This window comes from Ascaphus truei, chromosome 18 (genome assembly GCF_040206685.1).
Source record: "Ascaphus truei isolate aAscTru1 chromosome 18, aAscTru1.hap1, whole genome shotgun sequence".
NCBI classification, from domain to species: Eukaryota; Metazoa; Chordata; class Amphibia; order Anura; family Ascaphidae; genus Ascaphus; species Ascaphus truei.
In genome coordinates this window covers 1366922-1386928 of record NC_134500.1, presented here as the reverse complement: position 1 = coordinate 1386928, position 20007 = coordinate 1366922, and the positions used below count along the sequence as shown (strand labels likewise).

The 20007-nt window shown below is 41.5% G+C and overlaps 1 long non-coding RNA gene across 3 annotated transcripts in view; it reads right to left on the bottom strand.

Moving 5' to 3' along the window:
- Positions 1 to 18715, bottom strand: part of LOC142468723 (uncharacterized) — a 71074-nt gene extending 52359 nt beyond the window's left edge. The window contains exons 1-2 of one of the 3 annotated variants that reach the window (XR_012788858.1): positions 18350 to 18715; positions 7782 to 8039 (exon numbers count right to left, since the gene is read on the bottom strand). This is a non-coding gene — a long non-coding RNA (uncharacterized LOC142468723). Of the gene's footprint in view, positions 1 to 7781; positions 8040 to 14468; positions 14817 to 18349 lie in introns of those variants that run through there. The other 2 variants (XR_012788856.1, XR_012788857.1) reach the window with 2 other exon arrangements.
- Between the last annotated feature and the right edge of the window lie 1292 nt (positions 18716 to 20007).

Genomic DNA, 20007 nt, shown 5'->3' with positions numbered 1-20007 from the left:
TTCCTAAAACAGGATATGTATTAAAAACTTGACCAGGTTTATGTTTGTTGCCATTGGAAGTATTTTGTTTTTTTCCCTTAATATCATTTATTTTTAATACCATAAATATGGAGTATATTAGACTCCCTCACTGTCTTTAAAAACCTAGAATATTCCCATCCATGTTCAAGCACTGATTAGGCATTGCAGCTCATTAATAACGTGTCACTGTTTCCATCATGCTGCTGAGAGTAAAAAGGGTAGAAGGTGTGGTGGTCACTTACCTTTCAGTCTATGAACAGAATAATACCTGTCTACACATATACCACCTGTGGCTTCTGCAGAGTATATTTCTATCTGTGATTTCTATGTTAATACAGGTTACTAAACATTTTAGACAATGTTTCAGCAATCCTTACAGTAAAACTCTCGGGAAGAGGCCTGGAGCTGTCTGAATGTAAGATGTTCACTTGCCTTGAAATATTCGCTCATAAACACATCTTGTTAAGTGACAATGAACATAAATATAATTTTACATTATATATATATTGCAAGCAGTGAAAGACAGTGCATATAACTATAGCATGGACCTTAAAGGGAAGTGTTTCAGATTGATATGTTATATGTGACTGGGCCATGCTAAATAAGCAACTATTCTGCACAAAAACAATACTTGTTCTTTTTTATCTCTCTATCACTCATGGATGTGTGTGTGTGTGTGTGTGTGTGTGTGTGTGTGCGTGCGTGCGTGCGTGTGTGTGTGTGCGTGTGTTATTTGTTTCATATATATACAATATATAATGTAAATACTATATAGACGTTTTACTATTAATAGATTCTCGATAACATAATAATTGTTATTAAAATGATCATAACTTTTCATTGACATAAGAAAAAAATGAATAAATACAAAGGTAAATCACATAATAATCATTATGTACCCTGATCTCTGCGAGTCTTTGAATATCAATACATATAAAACTTATACCTAAGCAGGGCGGATAAACCTCTGCTGCTTTCACCTTTTGCCTGGCTTTTTTATTTGAGTTGAAGTGCTGGATGTGGCGTGGAAAGCCCTGTTTGGGCTTTTCACAAATCCAGTATCCCCTTGAACCAAAACCAATTAGCCTGGACCAAGGTCCCAGCATTCAAGAACTTCTCCTCTTTTCAAGCCCACAGTTTCAATTGCTGTGAGCAGCCTGGAAGTGAATGCACATATCCCACTTAAAACTCTTCTTTACAAGAACTAAGGTTATGGAAAACAGGACCTGTCTATAGAACTCCTCAGTCCCTGAATTGTGCAGCCAACTGACCCAAGACTGTACTTTGTGCTTTTGCTGTGACCAGTACAAAACTGTGAAACAAAGCAACCAAAATCATGATCAAGTATACAATTCCAGTATTTTGGGTCCCAGTTAGCACTGCCCTTTCATATAACTTTGCTGGTGATAAACGGTACATATGGATCTTTAGTTCAAACTCTGACACTATAAATTGTGTAATTATGTATTTCAGTGAAGTGTTCCGGAATTGGGATGATTTAAGACAGATCTTAGTCACCGTTAAGCACCATTTAAAAAAACAAGACCATGTGCAGCTTTAATTCTTGCCCTGCGTGTGAGTGCCACCACAGCGTGGGATTACCGCTGGAGACGTGGATTAGCACCGCTAGTTTAATTCTAGACACTCGTGCGCTAAAGCTTCCCAACTCACAGAGCCCTCACCTGGGAGATCAATATGCTGATTGGGAATGATGTATAAATATCTGATCTGGAACAGTAATTATAGTGATCCTTGCTCTCAGTGCCAACAACACCATGTGCTTCAAAGAACAATTTACCTGGAATGGAAGAGAATTCAGATCCCATCATCCTGCCTTCCCCTTATATTCATGCAAACCCTCCGCCTCCCAGCACAGACTGCATGGGGAACAGCTGCACCCCCCCAAATAATGGGCTTCTATATACAGACTGCATGGGGAACAGCTGCACCCCCCCAAATAATGGGCTTCTATATACAGACTGCATGGAGAATAGCTGCATCCCCCCATATAATGGGCTTCTATATACAGACTGCATGGAGAATAGCTGCACCCCCCCCCCCCCAAATAATGGGCTTCTATATACAGACTGCATGGAGAATAGCTGCACCCCCCCCATATAATGGACTTCTATATACAGACTGCATGGAGAATAGCTGCACCCCCCCAAATAATGGACTTCTATATACAGACTGCATGGAGAATAGCTGCATCCCCCCAAATAATGGGCTTCTATATACAGACTGCATGGAGAATAGCTGCACCCCCCCCAAATAATGGGCTTCTATATACAGACTGCATGGAGAATAGCTGCACCCCCCCCCCCCCCAAATAATGGGCTTCTATATACAGAACTGCTTTCAAATTAGCTGCAAGTGGGACTTAACCGCTTCGCTGCCAGAGGCTCCAGCAACGCAACGACTCAATCTAGTAGCGAAATGGTTAAAGACTAATTAGGTTCATTTGGTATATTCAATAACATTTTATTAATATATAACACTAGCTGATATACCCGGCGTTGCCCGGGATTGCAGGGGCGGGGTGCGTGAAGGGCGGGGTGGGAAGGGGGGGTGCGTGAAGGGCGGGGTGGGGGGGTTAAGGGCGGGGGGTGAAGGGAGGGGGTGAAGGGAGGGGGTGGGGGGTGAAGGGCAGGGAGGGGGTGGGGGGTGAAGGGCAGGGAGGGGGTGGGGGGCGAAGGGCAGGGAGGGGGTGGGGGGCGAAGGGCAGGGAGGGGGTGAAGGGCAGGGAGGGGGTGGGGGGTGAAGGGCAGGGGGTGAAGGGCAGGGAGGGGGTGGGGGGGAAGGGCAGGGAGGGGGTGGGGGGAAGGGCAGGGAGGGGGTGGGGGGCATAGGGCAGGGAGGGGGTGGGGGGTGAAGGGCAGGGGTGGGGGGGTGAAGGGCAGGGGTAGGGGGGGTGAAGGGCAGGGGTAGGGGGCGTGAAGGGCAGGGGTAGGGGGAGTGAAGGGCAGGGGTAGGGGGGGTGAAGGGCGGCCGGGGTAGGTGGGGTGAAGGGCAGGGGTAGGGGGGTGAAGGGCAGGGGTGGGGGGGTGAAGGGCAGGGGTAGGGGGTGTGAAGGGCAGGGGTGGGGGGTGAAGGGCAGGGGTAGGGGGGGTGAAGGGCAGGGGTAGGGGGGGTGAAGGGCGGGTGTGGGTGGGTGAAGGGCAGGGGTAGGGGGGGTGAAGGGCAGGGGTAGGGGGGGTGAAGGGCGGGTGTGGGTGGGTGAAGGGCAGGGGTAGGGGGGTGAAGGGCAGGGGTAGGGGTGAAAGTGAGGCACAAATTGTTGGCAGGAGTAAAATGTCCCTCTCCACACACACACGACGGGAGTGAGAGGTGGTGGTGACTGGGACTGGCATAGATCCGAGGGGGCTGCTTGGCGAGGTAAGGGAGCGCCGGGGAGGTAAGGATGCGCCGGGGAGGTAAGGGAGCGCTGGCGGCTGGGTTAGGAGGGCCGCGCTGCGCTTCCCCTCCGTCCGGGAGCCGGTTGAGAGCGAGGGGGGAGGAGCCTGAAGTTGGCGGCTGTGGCAGGAGGGCTGCGCTTCCCCTCTGTCCCGGAGCCGGTGCAGGGCGGCGCACGTGATGGGGGGGGGGGGGGACACACAGAGGGACAGTGTGTGTGTGTGTGTGTGTGTGTGTGTGTGTGTGTGTGTGTGTGTGTGTGTGTGTGTGTGTGTGTGTGTGTGTGTGTGTGTGTGTGTGTGTGTGTGTGTGTGTGTGTGTGTGTGTGTGTGTGTGTGTGTGTGTGTGTGTGTGTGTGTGTGTGTGTGTGTGTGTGTGTGTGTGTGTGTGTGTGTGTGTCCGGAGCCAAAACGCAGATTTGAACACAATAAACCTTGTGAACACTGGTGAGTGTCGTGAGACATTTATGTATTATACAGTATTCTGCTTTACTATACTGGATTAGAGTGCCCCACACTCTGTATACTGTGCTGGATTAGAGTGCCCCATACTCTGTATACTATACTGGATTAGAGTGCCCCACACTCTATACTGTGCTGGATTAGAGTGCCCCACACTCTGTATACTGTGCTGGATTAGAGTGCCCCACACTCTGTATACTGTGCTGGATTAGAGTGCCCCACACTCTGTATACTGTGCTGGATTAGAGTGCCCCATACTCTGTATACTATACTGGATTAGAGTGCCCCACACTCTGTATACTGTGCTGGATTAGAGTGCCCCATACTCTGTATACTATACTGGATTAGAGTGCCCCACACTCTATACTGTGCTGGATTAGAGTGCCCCACACTCTGTATACTGTGCTGGATTAGAGTGCCCCACACTCTGTATACTGTGCTGGATTAGAGTGCCCCACACTCTGTATACTATGCTGGATTAGAGTGCCCCACACTCTGTATACTGTGCTGGATTAGAGTGCCCCACACTCTGTATACTGTGCTGGATTAGAGTGCCCCACACTCTGTATACTATGCTGGATTAGAGTGCCCCACACTCTGTATACTGTGCTGGATTAGAGTGCCCCACACTCTGTATACTGTGCTGGATTAGAGTGCCCCACACTCTGTATACTGTGCTGGATTAGAGTGCCCCATACTCTGTATACTATACTGGATTAGAGTGCCCCACACTCTATACTGTGCTGGATTAGAGTGCCCCACACTCTGTATACTGTGCTGGATTAGAGTGCCCCACACTCTGTATACTGTGCTGGATTAGAGTGCCCCACACTCTGTATACTATGCTGGATTAGAGTGCCCCACACTCTGTATACTGTGCTGGATTAGAGTGCCCCACACTCTGTATACTGTGCTGGATTAGAGTGCCCCACACTCTGTATACTGTGCTGGATTAGAGTGCCCCACACTCTGTATACTGTGCTGGATTAGAGTGCCCCACACTCTGTATACTGTGCTGGATTACAGTGCCCCACACTCTGTATACTGTGCTGGATTACAGTGCCCCACACTCTGTATACTGTGCTGGTTTGAGTGCCCCACACTCTGTATACTGTGCTGGTTTGAGTGCCCCACACTCTGTATACTGTGCTGGTTTGAGTGCCCCACACTCTGTATACTGTGCTGGTTTGAGTGCCCCACACTCTGTATACTGTGCTGGTTTGAGTGCCCCACACTCTGTATACTGTGCTGGTTTGAGTGCCCCACACTCTGTATACTGTGCTGGTTTGAGTGCCCCACACTCTGTATACTGTGCTGGATTAGAGTGCCCCAGACTCTGTATACTGTGCTGGATTAGAGTGCCCCAGACTCTGTATACTGTGCTGGTTTGAGTGCCCCACACTCTGTATACTGTGCTGGTTTGAGTGCCCCACACTCTGTATACTGTGCTGGATTAGAGTGCCCCAGACTCTGTATACTGTGCTGGTTTGAGTGCCCCACACTCTGTATACTGTGCTGGATTAGAGTGCCCCAGACTCTGTATACTGTGCTGGTTTGAGTGCCCCACACTCTGTATACTGTGCTGGATTAGAGTGCCCCACACTCTGTATACTGTGCTGGTTTGAATGCCCCACACTCTGTATACTGTGCTGGATTAGAGTGCCCCACACGCTGTATACTGTGCTGGATTAGAGTGCCCCAGACTCTGTATACTGTGCTGGTTTGAGTGCCCCATATGTTTGTGAGATTGCGTCACTGACAGAATGAAACACATTCAAACACAGCCTGGGCAGAACCAGGACTGATAGTCTGAGCTGGAGCTCATTAAACTAAAAGATCCTGACCTAAGTATGAGAAAAATAAGGGGAACAATTTAAGCTAAATGTAAAGATCTCATAATATGTGAAAAGGAAAAGTGTTCAATGGAAATAGTATATAACATAGTATATAATATAGTATATAACAGTATATAATATAGTATATAACATAGTATATAATATAGTATATAACACAGTATATAATATAGTATATAACATACTATATAACATACTATATAACATACTATATAATATAGCATATAACAGTATATAATATAGTATATAACATAGTATATAATATAGTATATAACAGTATATAATATAGTATATAACATAGTATATAATGTAGTATATAACATACTATATAACACAGTATATAACACAGTACGTAACATACTATATAACACAGTATATAACATAGTATATAACACAGTATGTAACATACTATATAATATAGTATATAACAGTATATAATATAGTATATAACATAGTATATAATATAGTATATAACATACTATATAACACAGTACATAACATACTATATAACACAGTATATAACACAGTATGTAACATACTATATAACATACTATATAACACAGTATATAACACAGTATATAACATAGTATATAATATATTATATAACATACTATATAACACAGTATATAATATAGTATATAATATAATATATAACATACTATATAACACAGTATGTAACATACTATATAACACAGTATATAACATAGTATATAATATACTATATAATATAGTATATAACACAGCATATAACATAGTATTGTAGTTCTACCAGTACAACGAAAAGAGAGGGAAAGATGAAGGATTTAAAGAGGAACTTACTATTTAAAAAAATCATAGTTAAATGTACCTATATTTACCAAAACGTATTAAACTGCCTATAGAAAACACCAAGAAAAATATCAACGGTTCCAAAACCCAATATATACAGTACAAGTTGTCACAGACAGCACAACACGAAGGTGACAAAGCTGGAAGAACCCACAATCATTACAATATTTCGCTAACTATCAATGTGTTACGTGTAAGAGTAGCCTTGGGAGGTGTTTTTGCTTTCACTTGTTTGGATCCCATATTAATAAGACATGTTCCTATATTATATCACCACCATTACTGTTCTACATATAGGGGCAAATCACTAAGCAAAAATATCTATCTGCCATGTGAAACCCTTATGTAGTATGTGAAATAAAAATGGTCACCTCAAGGAAATATACATGATATCATGCCCTGGTAACAAAATGGTAATAGGATTTGGGGGTAACCCTGTATTGTTTTGGGGGTTTGTTTCAGATGAATCAGACAAAGCACTTTTTTTTGCCTACAAATGGAGCTAAATGGGCCAGAGCAAAATAAGCAGAGTGCAGAGTACTTTGTGTTGCCATAGAAACTGAATGCAGATTTCCAGATTGCTGGGTATTGTGAGACACATTCACTTCTCCTCCCAACTTCTCGGGTCCTTGCTATAGAAAATGAGTCATTTCTGTGTGTTAAGCACCCAGGCAGTGTGTATGCAGAAAGGGTGTCAGTATTAAGGGTTGCCCCTCGGAATCTAAACTTACTTCTTTAGAGCAGCCTCTCTTCACTCTTCACAGGGACCTCCCCTTCCCAACCAAACACAAAAGCAGCTGTCACCGCCCACGACAAGTGACCAAATTATTAAGAACTTGACCTCTCAGAGGAGCAAAGCATTTGGAGGCCAGATTCCAGCCCAGAATAAAAGAAACCCAAAAGGCTAATACGTCTTCCTAGGATTGAGTCGCGGTATAATTTGATAAATGTGGTATTGCTAAAATGACCTTACTGATGACATTGCCCGACTGACAGATTGTAAGAAATATGTTATTAGACTCATTATTTAAAAAAAAAAAAAATTCATTTTAGAAGAAAATCTTAAGTAAAAATGTTAAAGATAATTGTGGATTTTCATAATCACTTTTGCTCAAATTGTATTCCTAAATATAAGTAATCACCCCATCAATATAACTCTGAAACAACTAGAAGCTACACAAAGGGAATGAACATTGGGTGTGTATAAATGATAAATAAATTGTACCTTAGAAGAAGAGTAGATTGGGGATGTGCTGGAATGAAGATCGATGTCTGGATAAATCTTCCTTCCTGGTGTTCACCATATCTTGTTCCCAGGTTTCTCCTCTGGGACGTCTTGGAAGTTATTCCTACTTTCGGTTATCTAGCTTTATGATGGCTAATTTACACTCATACAGCTAGATAACCAAAGATAGAAACAAACTCCCTGTCTGGCCTCCATGCTGGATCCCAGGCAAACGCGGGGCACGGCCAAAGCCTCCATCTACCACCAAAAAAGCAATAGCAACAAGAAGTAGAAATAAGTATCATTCTCTGAGTGAAGGTTCAGTAAAGCAGCATGCCTGGAAATGCCCTCCCATGGAAGTAATGGGGATCGGGCTGGGGTCCCCGGGGGTCCCTGGGCTTGGGATGCAGGTCACACACTGAGGTCCTCAGATGCTGAGAGCCAAAGAGCTCTGTCTCTTTAACCAACTTTTAGGTCTTTCTAATGTTAATGGAGCCTTTGGGACAGTGACAACCCCAAGAAACTGGCCAATGGGGGCAGAGGTATTTAAATCCCAGCACCTTCCCGCCCTTTTGCCCATAGACCCTTTCTAAAGAGATTGTCTTTGGGGTATTTTCTTCCAATGAGCCAGACCCCTTTATAAGGGATAATCAGATACATTTCAGCCCCTCTGAACATCGCAGTTTTACAATCCAGCTTTGCAAAGTGCTAAATAAATATAAATTGTTCGTCTAAAAATAAGAAGGAAATAAAAATATTGTGAACCATAAAGAGAATAGAGAGGCTGGGACTGGGGCTGTAACCCTGTAATCCTACCCACTGCCCATATGGGGAATTGAATTTACCGGTCAAGCCAATGGAAAGCCTTCTTTTTTATTTTTAAGTCCAATTTATGGAAAATGATCTTGTTTTTTTTTTATTTAGTTAAAACATCACAGTTACAGCCTCCAATTTCAAAATCACTTCCTTCTTTATTTTTACTAATTGAGAAAATATTTTAACTATGTGTTTTGTGCATAAAATCCTGTGCACACAATGAGCAATTTCTATAAATTCACTTGAAATGCAGAAATGATAAAACAACAGAAGAAATGTGTTATTTCTACGCTTCTTGTGTCACATTTGTAATAATTCAGCATGTTTTGGTTTTAAGAGGGTCACTATACTTTGTATTTAGACAGATACAATTAAATATACAGTATTACTCCTAGCATAAGATCTGTACATTACAAAACAAAGAGCCAATGCAAAATGCTGCATCCATACACGATCACAGGGGAAGCTGCTCTGTGTGTGACATGAAGATACAGAGCAATGACCAAGGCGTGACTGTTTGGCTAAATAAGGAAACCCAGCCTGTTTGCTGTTCCTTTTAATCCCCGGAATATGTTTAGGAAAATAGAATAGAACATGCCATAGATCATCTTAAAACATAAGGCTATGGGAATATGACTTTACTGGAATTGGGGGAAATAAATAAAACCAGTATCCAAAGGGAGTCTCAGTACCACATATTAGAGCAAAAGAAAAAACCCCAGAGAAAAATGCTTCAAAATAGCAACACAAGTGTGTTATAATGAGTGTAGCAGTTCCGGGTGGTTGTCGGTTTCTGTGTGTTGTAATAAGGGGAGCAGCTCTGATTATGCTTCGTGATTCTGATATAGAAGAACAGATTAAAATAATGCTGTATTGAATAATAGTATTGGAAAATAAACAAATACTGAACCGAATACATTGTAACCATGTAACTGTTGTGCCATGTCCCTATTCACCCCTCCCACCTACCCCCCTCACCTCCCACCTACCCCCCTCACCTCCCACCTACCCCCCTCACCTCCCTTCCCCTTTCCCCTTTGTATCCTTCACTCCCCCTCACCAATGTTATTCTGTAATGTTATCTGTTGTTGTTTTATCAAAGAAATAAAAATTCAAAGTTGGGGGGGAAATACCAACACTAATTAATGTGTTGGCTAAGGATGCTTAATTAACCTGTGCTCTGCCACAGGGGTACAGAAATGCATTTTGTCCCTTAGATAGGCAAAATAACAACAGCCCTCAGCGCCATATGCACTGTTTTTATAGACATATAATTTATAACCCATCTAGATGATACCGAAATCTCAGGGCAAATTGTTACAATATACAAGTGACAGCTGTATAAAGTAACAGAGATCCCCGCGCCTGTGCCAGGCCTGAGGAAGGCAGTGTGACCCCGAAACGTTGTTTTTGTCCATTATACTGTAACTGAGGGCCGTGATCTTTCCAATAGTACGTATTGGCTCATATAGGGTTTATTGGGGCAGACATATAGGGTTTATTGGGGCAGACATATAGGGTTTATCGGTGCAGACATATAGCGTTTATCGGTGCAGACAGACTGCTTCACTGAGGTTGGCTGATTGATACTGAGATACTGAGCCCAGAAACCCCAACCAGGGACTCCGAAAAGACCCATAATATTGGTGGAGTAATTACCACACCCCACAGCAGACAGTTCTTACATGTGCTGTCACAAGGGATGTCTGTGTTAGATTCCAGTATTTTTTTAACCCCATGAAACGCTACAAAGGAAAACATTGCGGACTCCTGCAGAACTGAATGAGTTAAATTCCGTTTAAAATGAATAAATGTGTAAATAATCCAAATGTACACAACACCTTCATTACAAACATGTTTCCTTGTAGTATACCTACCATCACTATTTTTTTTCACTGATACTTTACAAAACTTTAATATATATAATGTGATATGATAATATGTGTTTGATGTGTGTGTGTGTGTGTGTGTGTGTGTGTGTGTATTGTATTGTTGTCAAGAGTCATATTACCTATTGCAAAGACGTTCTTTGCTCTCATAACAAATGGTGCCAAATCTTGTAAATGTAATGTGAATTCTTATTTTGTTCTTATTCTTGGGAGAAATGTCAAACATATTTTGACAAGTCCCTTAAAACTAATGTCATAAATATACAGAGCTTTCTGCATTATACATATCACACACCTTGTTTTAACAAGAAATAGGCACATATGTGCAAATGGTGCTTCCTGCTTTGCGTTACATCTGCATTCATGTTCATTGGTGAAATAGGCAGATAGAAATATTTCTGTTTGTATCATTTTTAGGAAAAACAAACTTCAGAATTATCTAGGGACATTGATTTATTGCATCTATAAATCCTGCAGGTAATTTCACCTAATGAGTGCGTTACTATGAGGTACTCTTTACTTGAATAAGAAAAATGCTTTTAGTGCAATTTCCCACAAAATGGCTTCTTCCTGTGTCTATTACATGTACAGAAGTCTTGGGCGAGGTGTCACTAACATACATTTCTGAACCAGAAAATTAGCGAAAATCTGCAATCAAACTGGGTAAGCAAATTTTAGAGACTATATATATATATATAAGCTTTAGAAAAAAATACTTATTACTTTTGTAGTTCATATTTAATGGCAAAATAAGAGTCGTCCACTTTCGTACATTTTCAGACAAGATGCCCACTGCATTGAGTAATATATAAAAAATAAAAAGGATATCAATACAATAAAAACTGACTCCAAAGAGCTGTGCATGCTTACATTATTAACATTTGTTTTAAACTAGTTACTTATGTTATGTATCAGCTGTCTGCCTTGATATGCAGAAAACAATAATGTGTTGAAAGGTATCATTGAACTGTCCGAATTTCTTTGTGAAATCTATAATATAAATGTCAGTATTGGCCAATCGGTCTGGTGGGGGATTTCTTAATGCCATGTAAGAAAGGAACCATGCTCTTATTATAATGCTTTAACTCACTTGCCTAATTAGACATAATACCCAATTATACAGTAAGATTATTTTGGAGATGCCAAGACCCTATGCACACTGCCAATACAAAGACCCAACGTGTTTTATGTTCATTTAACGAGCTCCATTCCGCAGACAAGGCTTCAAGTTTGGGATGGGGGGAACTTCCCTGTGAATTGCAACAATATGTGAAAAAAAATATGCAAATGAAAATCCAGAAGAGTTTTTAAGGCAGAATTGCCGATCTCTGGCTGTCAGTCACGGACCAGACTCTCACAATGCTGCCCAAGGTGCTGAGGGCTCCGGCTGGATTATCTGGCCATTAAAAGCGGCCAAACCCGAGCATTTGTAAAATAATGTCAACTTTAAATGAGTATCCCTATTTAATTCGAAGGCATAATCTCTCTACAATGACCCTCCTCATAGGGACCTAGAACAAGTGCGTGGAATTGTTATATTTCAAGTGAGGCCTCTTCTGCGAGGGCTGTTGGAAATAACAGGTGGTGAAATTATGCTGCTTTGGTATTATAGATCTCTGATGAGTATGATTTAATATGTTGCTCCAGTATACTGTATGGTATTGTTTCCAACCTTAGAGGTAAGAGTTATGCCTACATGCAGGTGCATTACAAAAATTGCATTAATAAAATATAGATAGATAGATAGAGAGATAGATAGATAGATAGATAGATAGATAGATAGATAGATAGATAGATAGATAGATAGATAGATAGATAGTTGCACATACGTACGTGACTTAACAGGTCTACAATAAATATAATAGCCGCAATTGTCATGCAGAAATGTACATTATTTGCAGAATCAAATCAGTATTAAAATGATGCACAGATTTGGATACACGAGCCTTCAAGAACAGTTTAAAGAATGAGACAGTCCAAAGCCTTGTGTATCAGTCAACAAAGAGCCCTGTTTTGTGCCACAATAAACACAACTATATACATTTCCCTTTAAATTGGAATCTTCATTTTGTAGTGTTGGAAATCTGCTATCAGTTAAAGATGTTTTAGTGTCTATATCAAATTTATATTCAATTATTTTATTCCATAGCTCTTAATGACGTGGTTTTCATTCCCTAGCGTGTGACGTCACTTTTCTTTAATTGGGTAGTTATTTTTAGCCGACCTTTAGTAACCCCATTTATTTTTGGTCTCAAGTGCATGTTGTGCTAATCGTTTCTCCCTATCTTCTCACTTTGTGCTCGGGTTCTTTTTCTCTTCACATTTCCCATAGAAAGCTGCCAATTATGCGAGATAAACAGGAAAGAGAAAGGATAAAAGAGATAGGAAAACACAGCTAACACAACATATATTCCAATAGCTCCCTGGTTTCCTGTTTCAATGAAAGAGTCGAATGGAACCAATGTCACATATATATATGAGACAATATTTGGGTCAGTTGTGTCTAATAGGATTTTACATACAGACCAGCAAAAACATCTGTGTAGGAACATTTGCTTATGGATCTTTCTTGGAAAATGTTTGAAAAATAAAAGATATTAACATGGTAATAAAATGTGTATATGAAAGAATGTCTATTTTCAATGTATGTTCATAAGACTTTGTGTTCTCTCCCAATCAGATGCTCAGTTAAGCTGATTTTCTTTGAATCTGGCCTTTTTAGTTTCTTCTTCAATCCTTAATTGCAGCATTTTAATTTAAAATTAAATGTCTGCCACAGGGTAAGAATACTCGCTACCGCTATGTGCTATATGCATGCTTGTTACCAGCCATAACGCTATATATTTAATCGCATGGTTTATGTTATCTTTGAAACAGTCATGATCTCTGTACTTGGAAACATGTTAGAAATTGTAGTAATAGGTATTTGGTGAATAGAACGTAATCAATTTATTTTTTCTTTGGTGGTGGTTAAAATGTTGAGAATGTAATTTAATAACAAACACACACACACACACACACACACACACACACACACACACACACACACACACACACACACACACACACACACACACACACACACACACACACACACACACACCTGTATAACTTACATAGAAGGTACTGTACGTTGAGCTGCCCTGGCAGATTCAAATAAAACAACTTTCCTGATTAGATATTCATCTAGTTATTTTCTTATTGACGAGAATATTGAAAATATATCCTCTTGTGTGTTGGATCCTCTTATCGGATCGCAATAAATAACATAGAGGGAAATGCCGAAATAAAATAAGAACATTTAAAATTAGCACGTGATTTAAAAACCAAGATAAAGTAATCAACTTCTTTAAATACTCTGCAAGCCCTGCGCCTGTCATTTAGAAATCGGGCTCAACTCTAATCCAATTTTTAATTGGAAAATATGCAAATGCAATATGTGTTAACTTCTGCCACCCTCCCCTGCATGTAGTGGCATATTGGTGTTAGAAAACAGCCCTCGCACACCTTGTTTCTCTCTAAATATATAACTGGTCTATTTGGCTCCTGTCCTATGGACCATACATTGTAAGGCAATGACTTCTATTTGCAATTGCAGGTGCGAGGCCTTTAACCCAAAGCAATCTCTCTTCTTCTTCCAGGCACAGAACTGCTCACACAGAGGTGGCTGGAGAATAGAGCGACCATTGGCCTTGTCAAGCTTCAAGGGTCAACTGGTCAGGGCGTTAAAGAGCAGATTCCTTCACGTTGCACAGACATGTGCCCAGAAAATGTAAATCCACATTCAGTGATAATCCGGGAAATCCTTTGCAAGTTTCCACTCTTACTATTCCCTGGGGCCTAAATAACTATGATGTCAAAGAAAACAACAGCCATTATTTGTGCATGATCTTGTGCACTGTTAGTGCCGGGATCTGTTGGGGGCTCCTATGTCTTGCTGCCACCAGGCAGGCTGAGGCTCCCACAGAGAGCAAACACTTACAGGCAGCGTGGATTTGGAGATCAGCAATGGATGAATGGAAGTCGTGGGCAGCCAGGCTGCTGTGGTGTTCTTCCACAAGAAAAGGAGACAGCAAAGGGGGTGGGGATCCTGCAGACACGCGTGGGTACTCCTTGCAGTTCATCTTTGCCCTTCTCTAGTGGAATTCTCTAACGGTTTTGCTTCCAAAGAAAGGTACTTGGGCAGGATCCTCGCGTCCCCACAGCCTCTCGGATCCAGTCTCCCCGGATCCAGTTTCCCCGGATCCAGTCTCCTCGGATCCAGTCTCTGCTTCTATTCCAAGAGCAGCCTCTGTTAGCAGGCTGAGTCCGCAGTGACGTCACCGCAGCAGCATCTCACCCACTCCAACCATAGCAGAGCAGAGGGGGGGCGGGGGGGGGGAGAGGAGGGGGGGAGGGAGAGAGGAGAGGAGGGGGGAGAGGGGGGAGAGAGGAGAGGAGGGGGGGGGGGGGTGCTGGCAAGCTCAACCAACAGGAATCCAGCCCTACACAACCTTAGTCTTTAATTAACACTCTGAAGGCATCTCAATTAAATGTTCACAATTCTGCATTCAGTTAGGCTGCTAACAGCTTTAGTTCTTTCTTTTGATAGGAACAGTCAGGTTCTTTAGGAAGATCACATATTTTAATGTTTCACTTTCACATTAACATACCTACGTGTTCTTTCTGCAAACCTGACTTTTATATTATGTTTTATTTATATTCCATTCTACACACATTGGGAATCACAATAATAATTACAATTGTATCCTGTTATTGATACATTGCATTGTTCTTAATATATATGTACAACGTGTATTATTATTTATGTCAGCACTACACTGTAGATTGACTAGGCGAAGTCTGTAAAGATAAAAACCTTCTATATAAATATGATATTTATAGATATAGAAATAGAAAACTGTACACACGTTGCCATTTTCCACAAAAATGTAGAGAAATATGTAAACAGATGAACAAATGTGACAGTATAAAACCGCGCCGAGCTTACTGAGATATTTGCTCCACACGCATTTGAATTGTGCTGGACAATACAATTCTATTTACAGTAAATAGCATAAATCTAAATATATAGACTGTGCAGAAATGGTAACTAGTGACATTATGCAGGGGGTGCTGAAGTTGTAATCCGGTAGATCCTGCGGTTCCTGCCTGTATGTTTCCCCATGGCCTGGTCGCTTTGTACACACCAGGATCTCATTGTGTGCATAGGATTCCTTCCCTGGGATAGGAGAGACATTCCCTGATCTCTGGCACATTACAAGCCGCTGTCCAAATGCTGAAAATTAACTCAGATTAGCAAAGTACAAAGACTTGAATACTATCCTGTTAGCAAAGCGATGGCCCTACACAGAGCACCTCTGAGTGATCCTATTATATTATTAGCCTATAGAATGTGTCCTAATGAAAGGCCGCCCGCTGGGGGTCCAAGCTGCCCTGTGGGGGGAATGGGGGGCCGGGGAGCAGCTTCTCAGGCTCAGGAGCCCGGCTGAAGCAGCAGGGGAGGTCCCGTCAGCGGGATCCACCATCCATCCAACTGCAGACGGACAGACAGCAGGCCAAGTTCATGAGCAGTCTCATTAACCCTTTCCCTCTCACAGAAGCAAGTCATAGCAGCTATCTCATGAGCTATGCAGGCGTCCCCCTATTCTCTTATTCCTTCCTCCATTCTCCAGTCCCAAATATAAATATATGCGTGTGTGTGTATATATATATATATATATATACGTTTTAAGTCACAAGTGATCTTTTTTATTATATATATATATATATATACACACACACAGATTATATATATATATTATGAGAGAGAGAGAGAGAGAGAGAGAGAGAGAGAGAGAGAGAGAGAGAGAGAGAGAGAGAGAGAGAGAGAGAGAGAGAGAGAGAGAGAGAGAGAGAGAGAGAGAGAGAGAGAGAGAGAGAGAGGAGAGAGAGAGAGAGAGAGAGAGAGAGAGAGAGAGAGAGAGATACCACTCAGCAGGGCAGCATAGAGAGGCAGCACTCAGAGGTAAGTGTGCAGAGAATTGTATTGTAACAGACACAAAAATCCGACGTTTCGATCCCACAGGGGGATATTCTTCCTGGGGTGCGCCTCTGTGGATCGAAACATAGGATTTTTCTGTCTGTTACAATACAATTCTCTGCACACTTACCTCTGAGTGCTGCCTCTCTCTGCTGTTCTGCTGGGTGGTAACGTTCCCTTTACATTATGTATGGGACTAGCACCAGCCTTATTTGGATTTCAACGTTGGAGTTCTTGCTGTTTTCCTTACCCATGTTATATATATATATATATATATATATATATATATATATATATACATATAAACATATATATATACATATACGTGTATATATATATATACATATAAACATATATATATACATATACGTGTATATATATATATATACACACACATACTCCCTACCTTTATTTTCTTTCACCCACTTTCCCTTTCTTACTTATTTCCTTATGTAATTTTAACAGTAATCTTTCTTTTTTGCTTAGTGTAATCTATGATGTTGGTGTATATATATATATATATATATATTATTATTTTTTTCTACAAGCCATTCTTATAATTCCCTTTATTTCACCTTAACAATACATGAAATAAACTCCCTGTTCCAGGCATTGCACTGTCACACCGAAGAAAAGAAACCTCTGATATAAAATACAACATTGAATTAACCTTGTACAATATATACACATGATATATATCTTATTGCCTTTTTCACCCACCATAACTTAAAAATATAATGTAAAGTACATTTTCAATGCAAGACTAACCACACATCTACCTATCATATAAAATACAGAAGATTAATTAGAGATATTTCTCTAACGTGAGTCAATTAAATATATATACATTTTTGTATTTATTTATTTCTCTATTTCTTCCCCCCCCCTCCCCCCCCCCCAAAAATGTATTTTCAATAAAAAATATAAAGATGCTTGCATCGCCTTTAATTTAAAAAAAAAATCCTTGTTGTCTTTGTCAATAGCCAGTATATTTAGAAATCCTCAATTATCACCTCCCACTTCAAAGTGTATTTGTTCTAATAATTAATTAATTCACAAGAGCCAAACTTTGCAGCCAGACTGACTATCTTTTCATGAACAAATCCCCGAGTTCCCTATTGAATTAGATCTGCTCCAGTGCCCGCTGAAATAAAGACGCCAAGCCAACTTTTACCCTGAGTATTTTCTCACAGCCCGCGGAAAGTGCTTCCTTCTTCTCCCATGCCAGTTTTTGTATATAATTCAGACGTGTTTTGCATTTAACTACTTCCAAATTCTTTGTTCGAGCCACACTGGCTCTATTGTGCTCCCAGGGAGAGAGCTTATTGCCCGCCGAAGCTTGAATAGTCTCAGACCAGCACCAAGTCCCTGAGCTGAGTTGGATTTATTTGCTAACTATACAGTTCAAAGAAGAATATAATACAAACAGAATCACAGGGTGTTTACATTGTGCAAGGCACCTGTTTGTTCTCCATTGTGCCAAGTCTAGTCACACTTTGTGTTATCTCAATCTTCCAAAGGTAACAAAAAAAAACTATTTCTGACCAGGAAATAACACTTTGCATGTTAATCAGCAGTTATATTTTTATAATTTAACACCCAGGAGATCTTATTGTCACGTCTCCACAGCTCAGCCACAATAAACTGCCGCTACAAGGGTACAAATAGGACATTTAATGAGGTCATATTCTACATTAAACCATTTCACCTGGTTTCTTTTTCAGTTTAATCATTAAGTCACACTGGGCAGTCTTCTTCATAGACACGTTTCTGGGAGAAAAAAACGAATTTACAAAAAAGAGCCTCTCAGCAAATGAATAGAATGGTAGTAAATGGCTTACCGCTGGGATGGCCACATCCAGTGTCCAGTGTCCAGTGTCCGAAAGGGTGGGCTTTAGAAAATATGTCTTTACTCTCCCCTTCCCTCCCCCTCCACCGTTTCTCTATGATGGATAGGACTGGCTTTCTGGAGCTTTGGGGCCGTCTCCCCGACCAGAAAAGGCTGATTTTCGGAATGAAGGGGGGTGAAACTGCAGCAGATGTCATTTCAGGAGGAAAAGCCTATAATGTGGCATTTGGGTAAAGCTGCCCACGTAGAATCATACGTCACCTATAAAAGCAGGTCCCAGTCACCATCACCTGCTCCTAACATCTCTGCAAACTCTCTCCCCTTATTGCACCCATATAGTGACGCCCAAACACAGAGTTGGGAATTAAAACAATGAACACATACAGTTTACTGAGCAAAAGAAACCCAAATCCTGCAGTAAGTACAGGAGGGGAACAAGGAAGTCCAGAAAGCAGAACACTCCCAGAACCGAGGGGTTCTATGTATATTTCAGGGGGAGAGGGGTTCATACCATTTTAGCCTCTGTAATTATTAAAGCTGACACCTTCATTCAGGAAGCAAACAGCGAGAAATCAGTAAGAAAAGGAGCGTATGGCAAAGGGTCCTCACAGCAAAGAATTCGCTCGGAAAACCACGGTGCTGAGCTGGCTGAACCCCTGTAATATACCGCAGCCCCCCGTGCTGAGCTGGCTGAACCCCTGTAATATACCCGCAGCCCCCCGTGCTGAGCTGGCTGAACCCCTGTAATATACCGTGCTCCCCGTGCTGAGCTGGCTGAACCCCTGTAATATACCGCAGCCCCCCGTGGCTGAGCTGGCTGCACCCCTGTAATATACCGCAGCCCCCCCGTGCTGAGCTGGCTGAACACCCTGTAATATACCGCAGCTCCCCGTGATTTAGGCTCCAGTGAAGGATATTTCAGCTTGTTTTTTTAATGTAAATTGTGTCAGATTTGGGATTTGCTCCTTCAAAGGGATATGCTTCCAAATGTATATTGTGTGTGTGTATATACACACACACACACACACACACACACACACACACACACACACCACACACACACACACACATATGTGTGTATGTGTGTGTGTGTGTGTGTGTGTGTGTGTGTGTGTGTGTGTGTGTGTGTGTGTGTGTGTGTGTGTGTGTGTGTGTGTGTGTGTGTGTGTGTGTGTGTGTGTGTGTGTGTGTGTGACAGCATTGATATATTTACTGATGTCCTCATGGCTTCACCATTTAACGTTGTATTAAATTATATTTTTGTATTTTTTTGTACTTATGTGATTATAGGTCATATGGATTTAACCCGTATCGCTTGTGTGAGTCGAACATGATAGATACACATAGATTTAAGTCGACACAATGCGAATTATTCTGCAAGAATGTGGATTTGAAATAACAATATTTTCTTTAAACCAGATGATGAACCCAAGGAAGAATTTATTTTGTGGAACAAAAGAAGTGACTTGTAGCTAAACTGCAACTCTCGGGTTTTATTTTCTCTTGGTGTGTTACTTGGAAGTAGTTTGTGATATTTGTGTAAGTGCAACATTACACCAAAGTCCCAAAAGCCATAAGAACAGATCTCTCCCCATTACTAGCAGAGTTTCTATTGTTATTCTGTTATTGGCTTATTTTATGTGGTCGGTG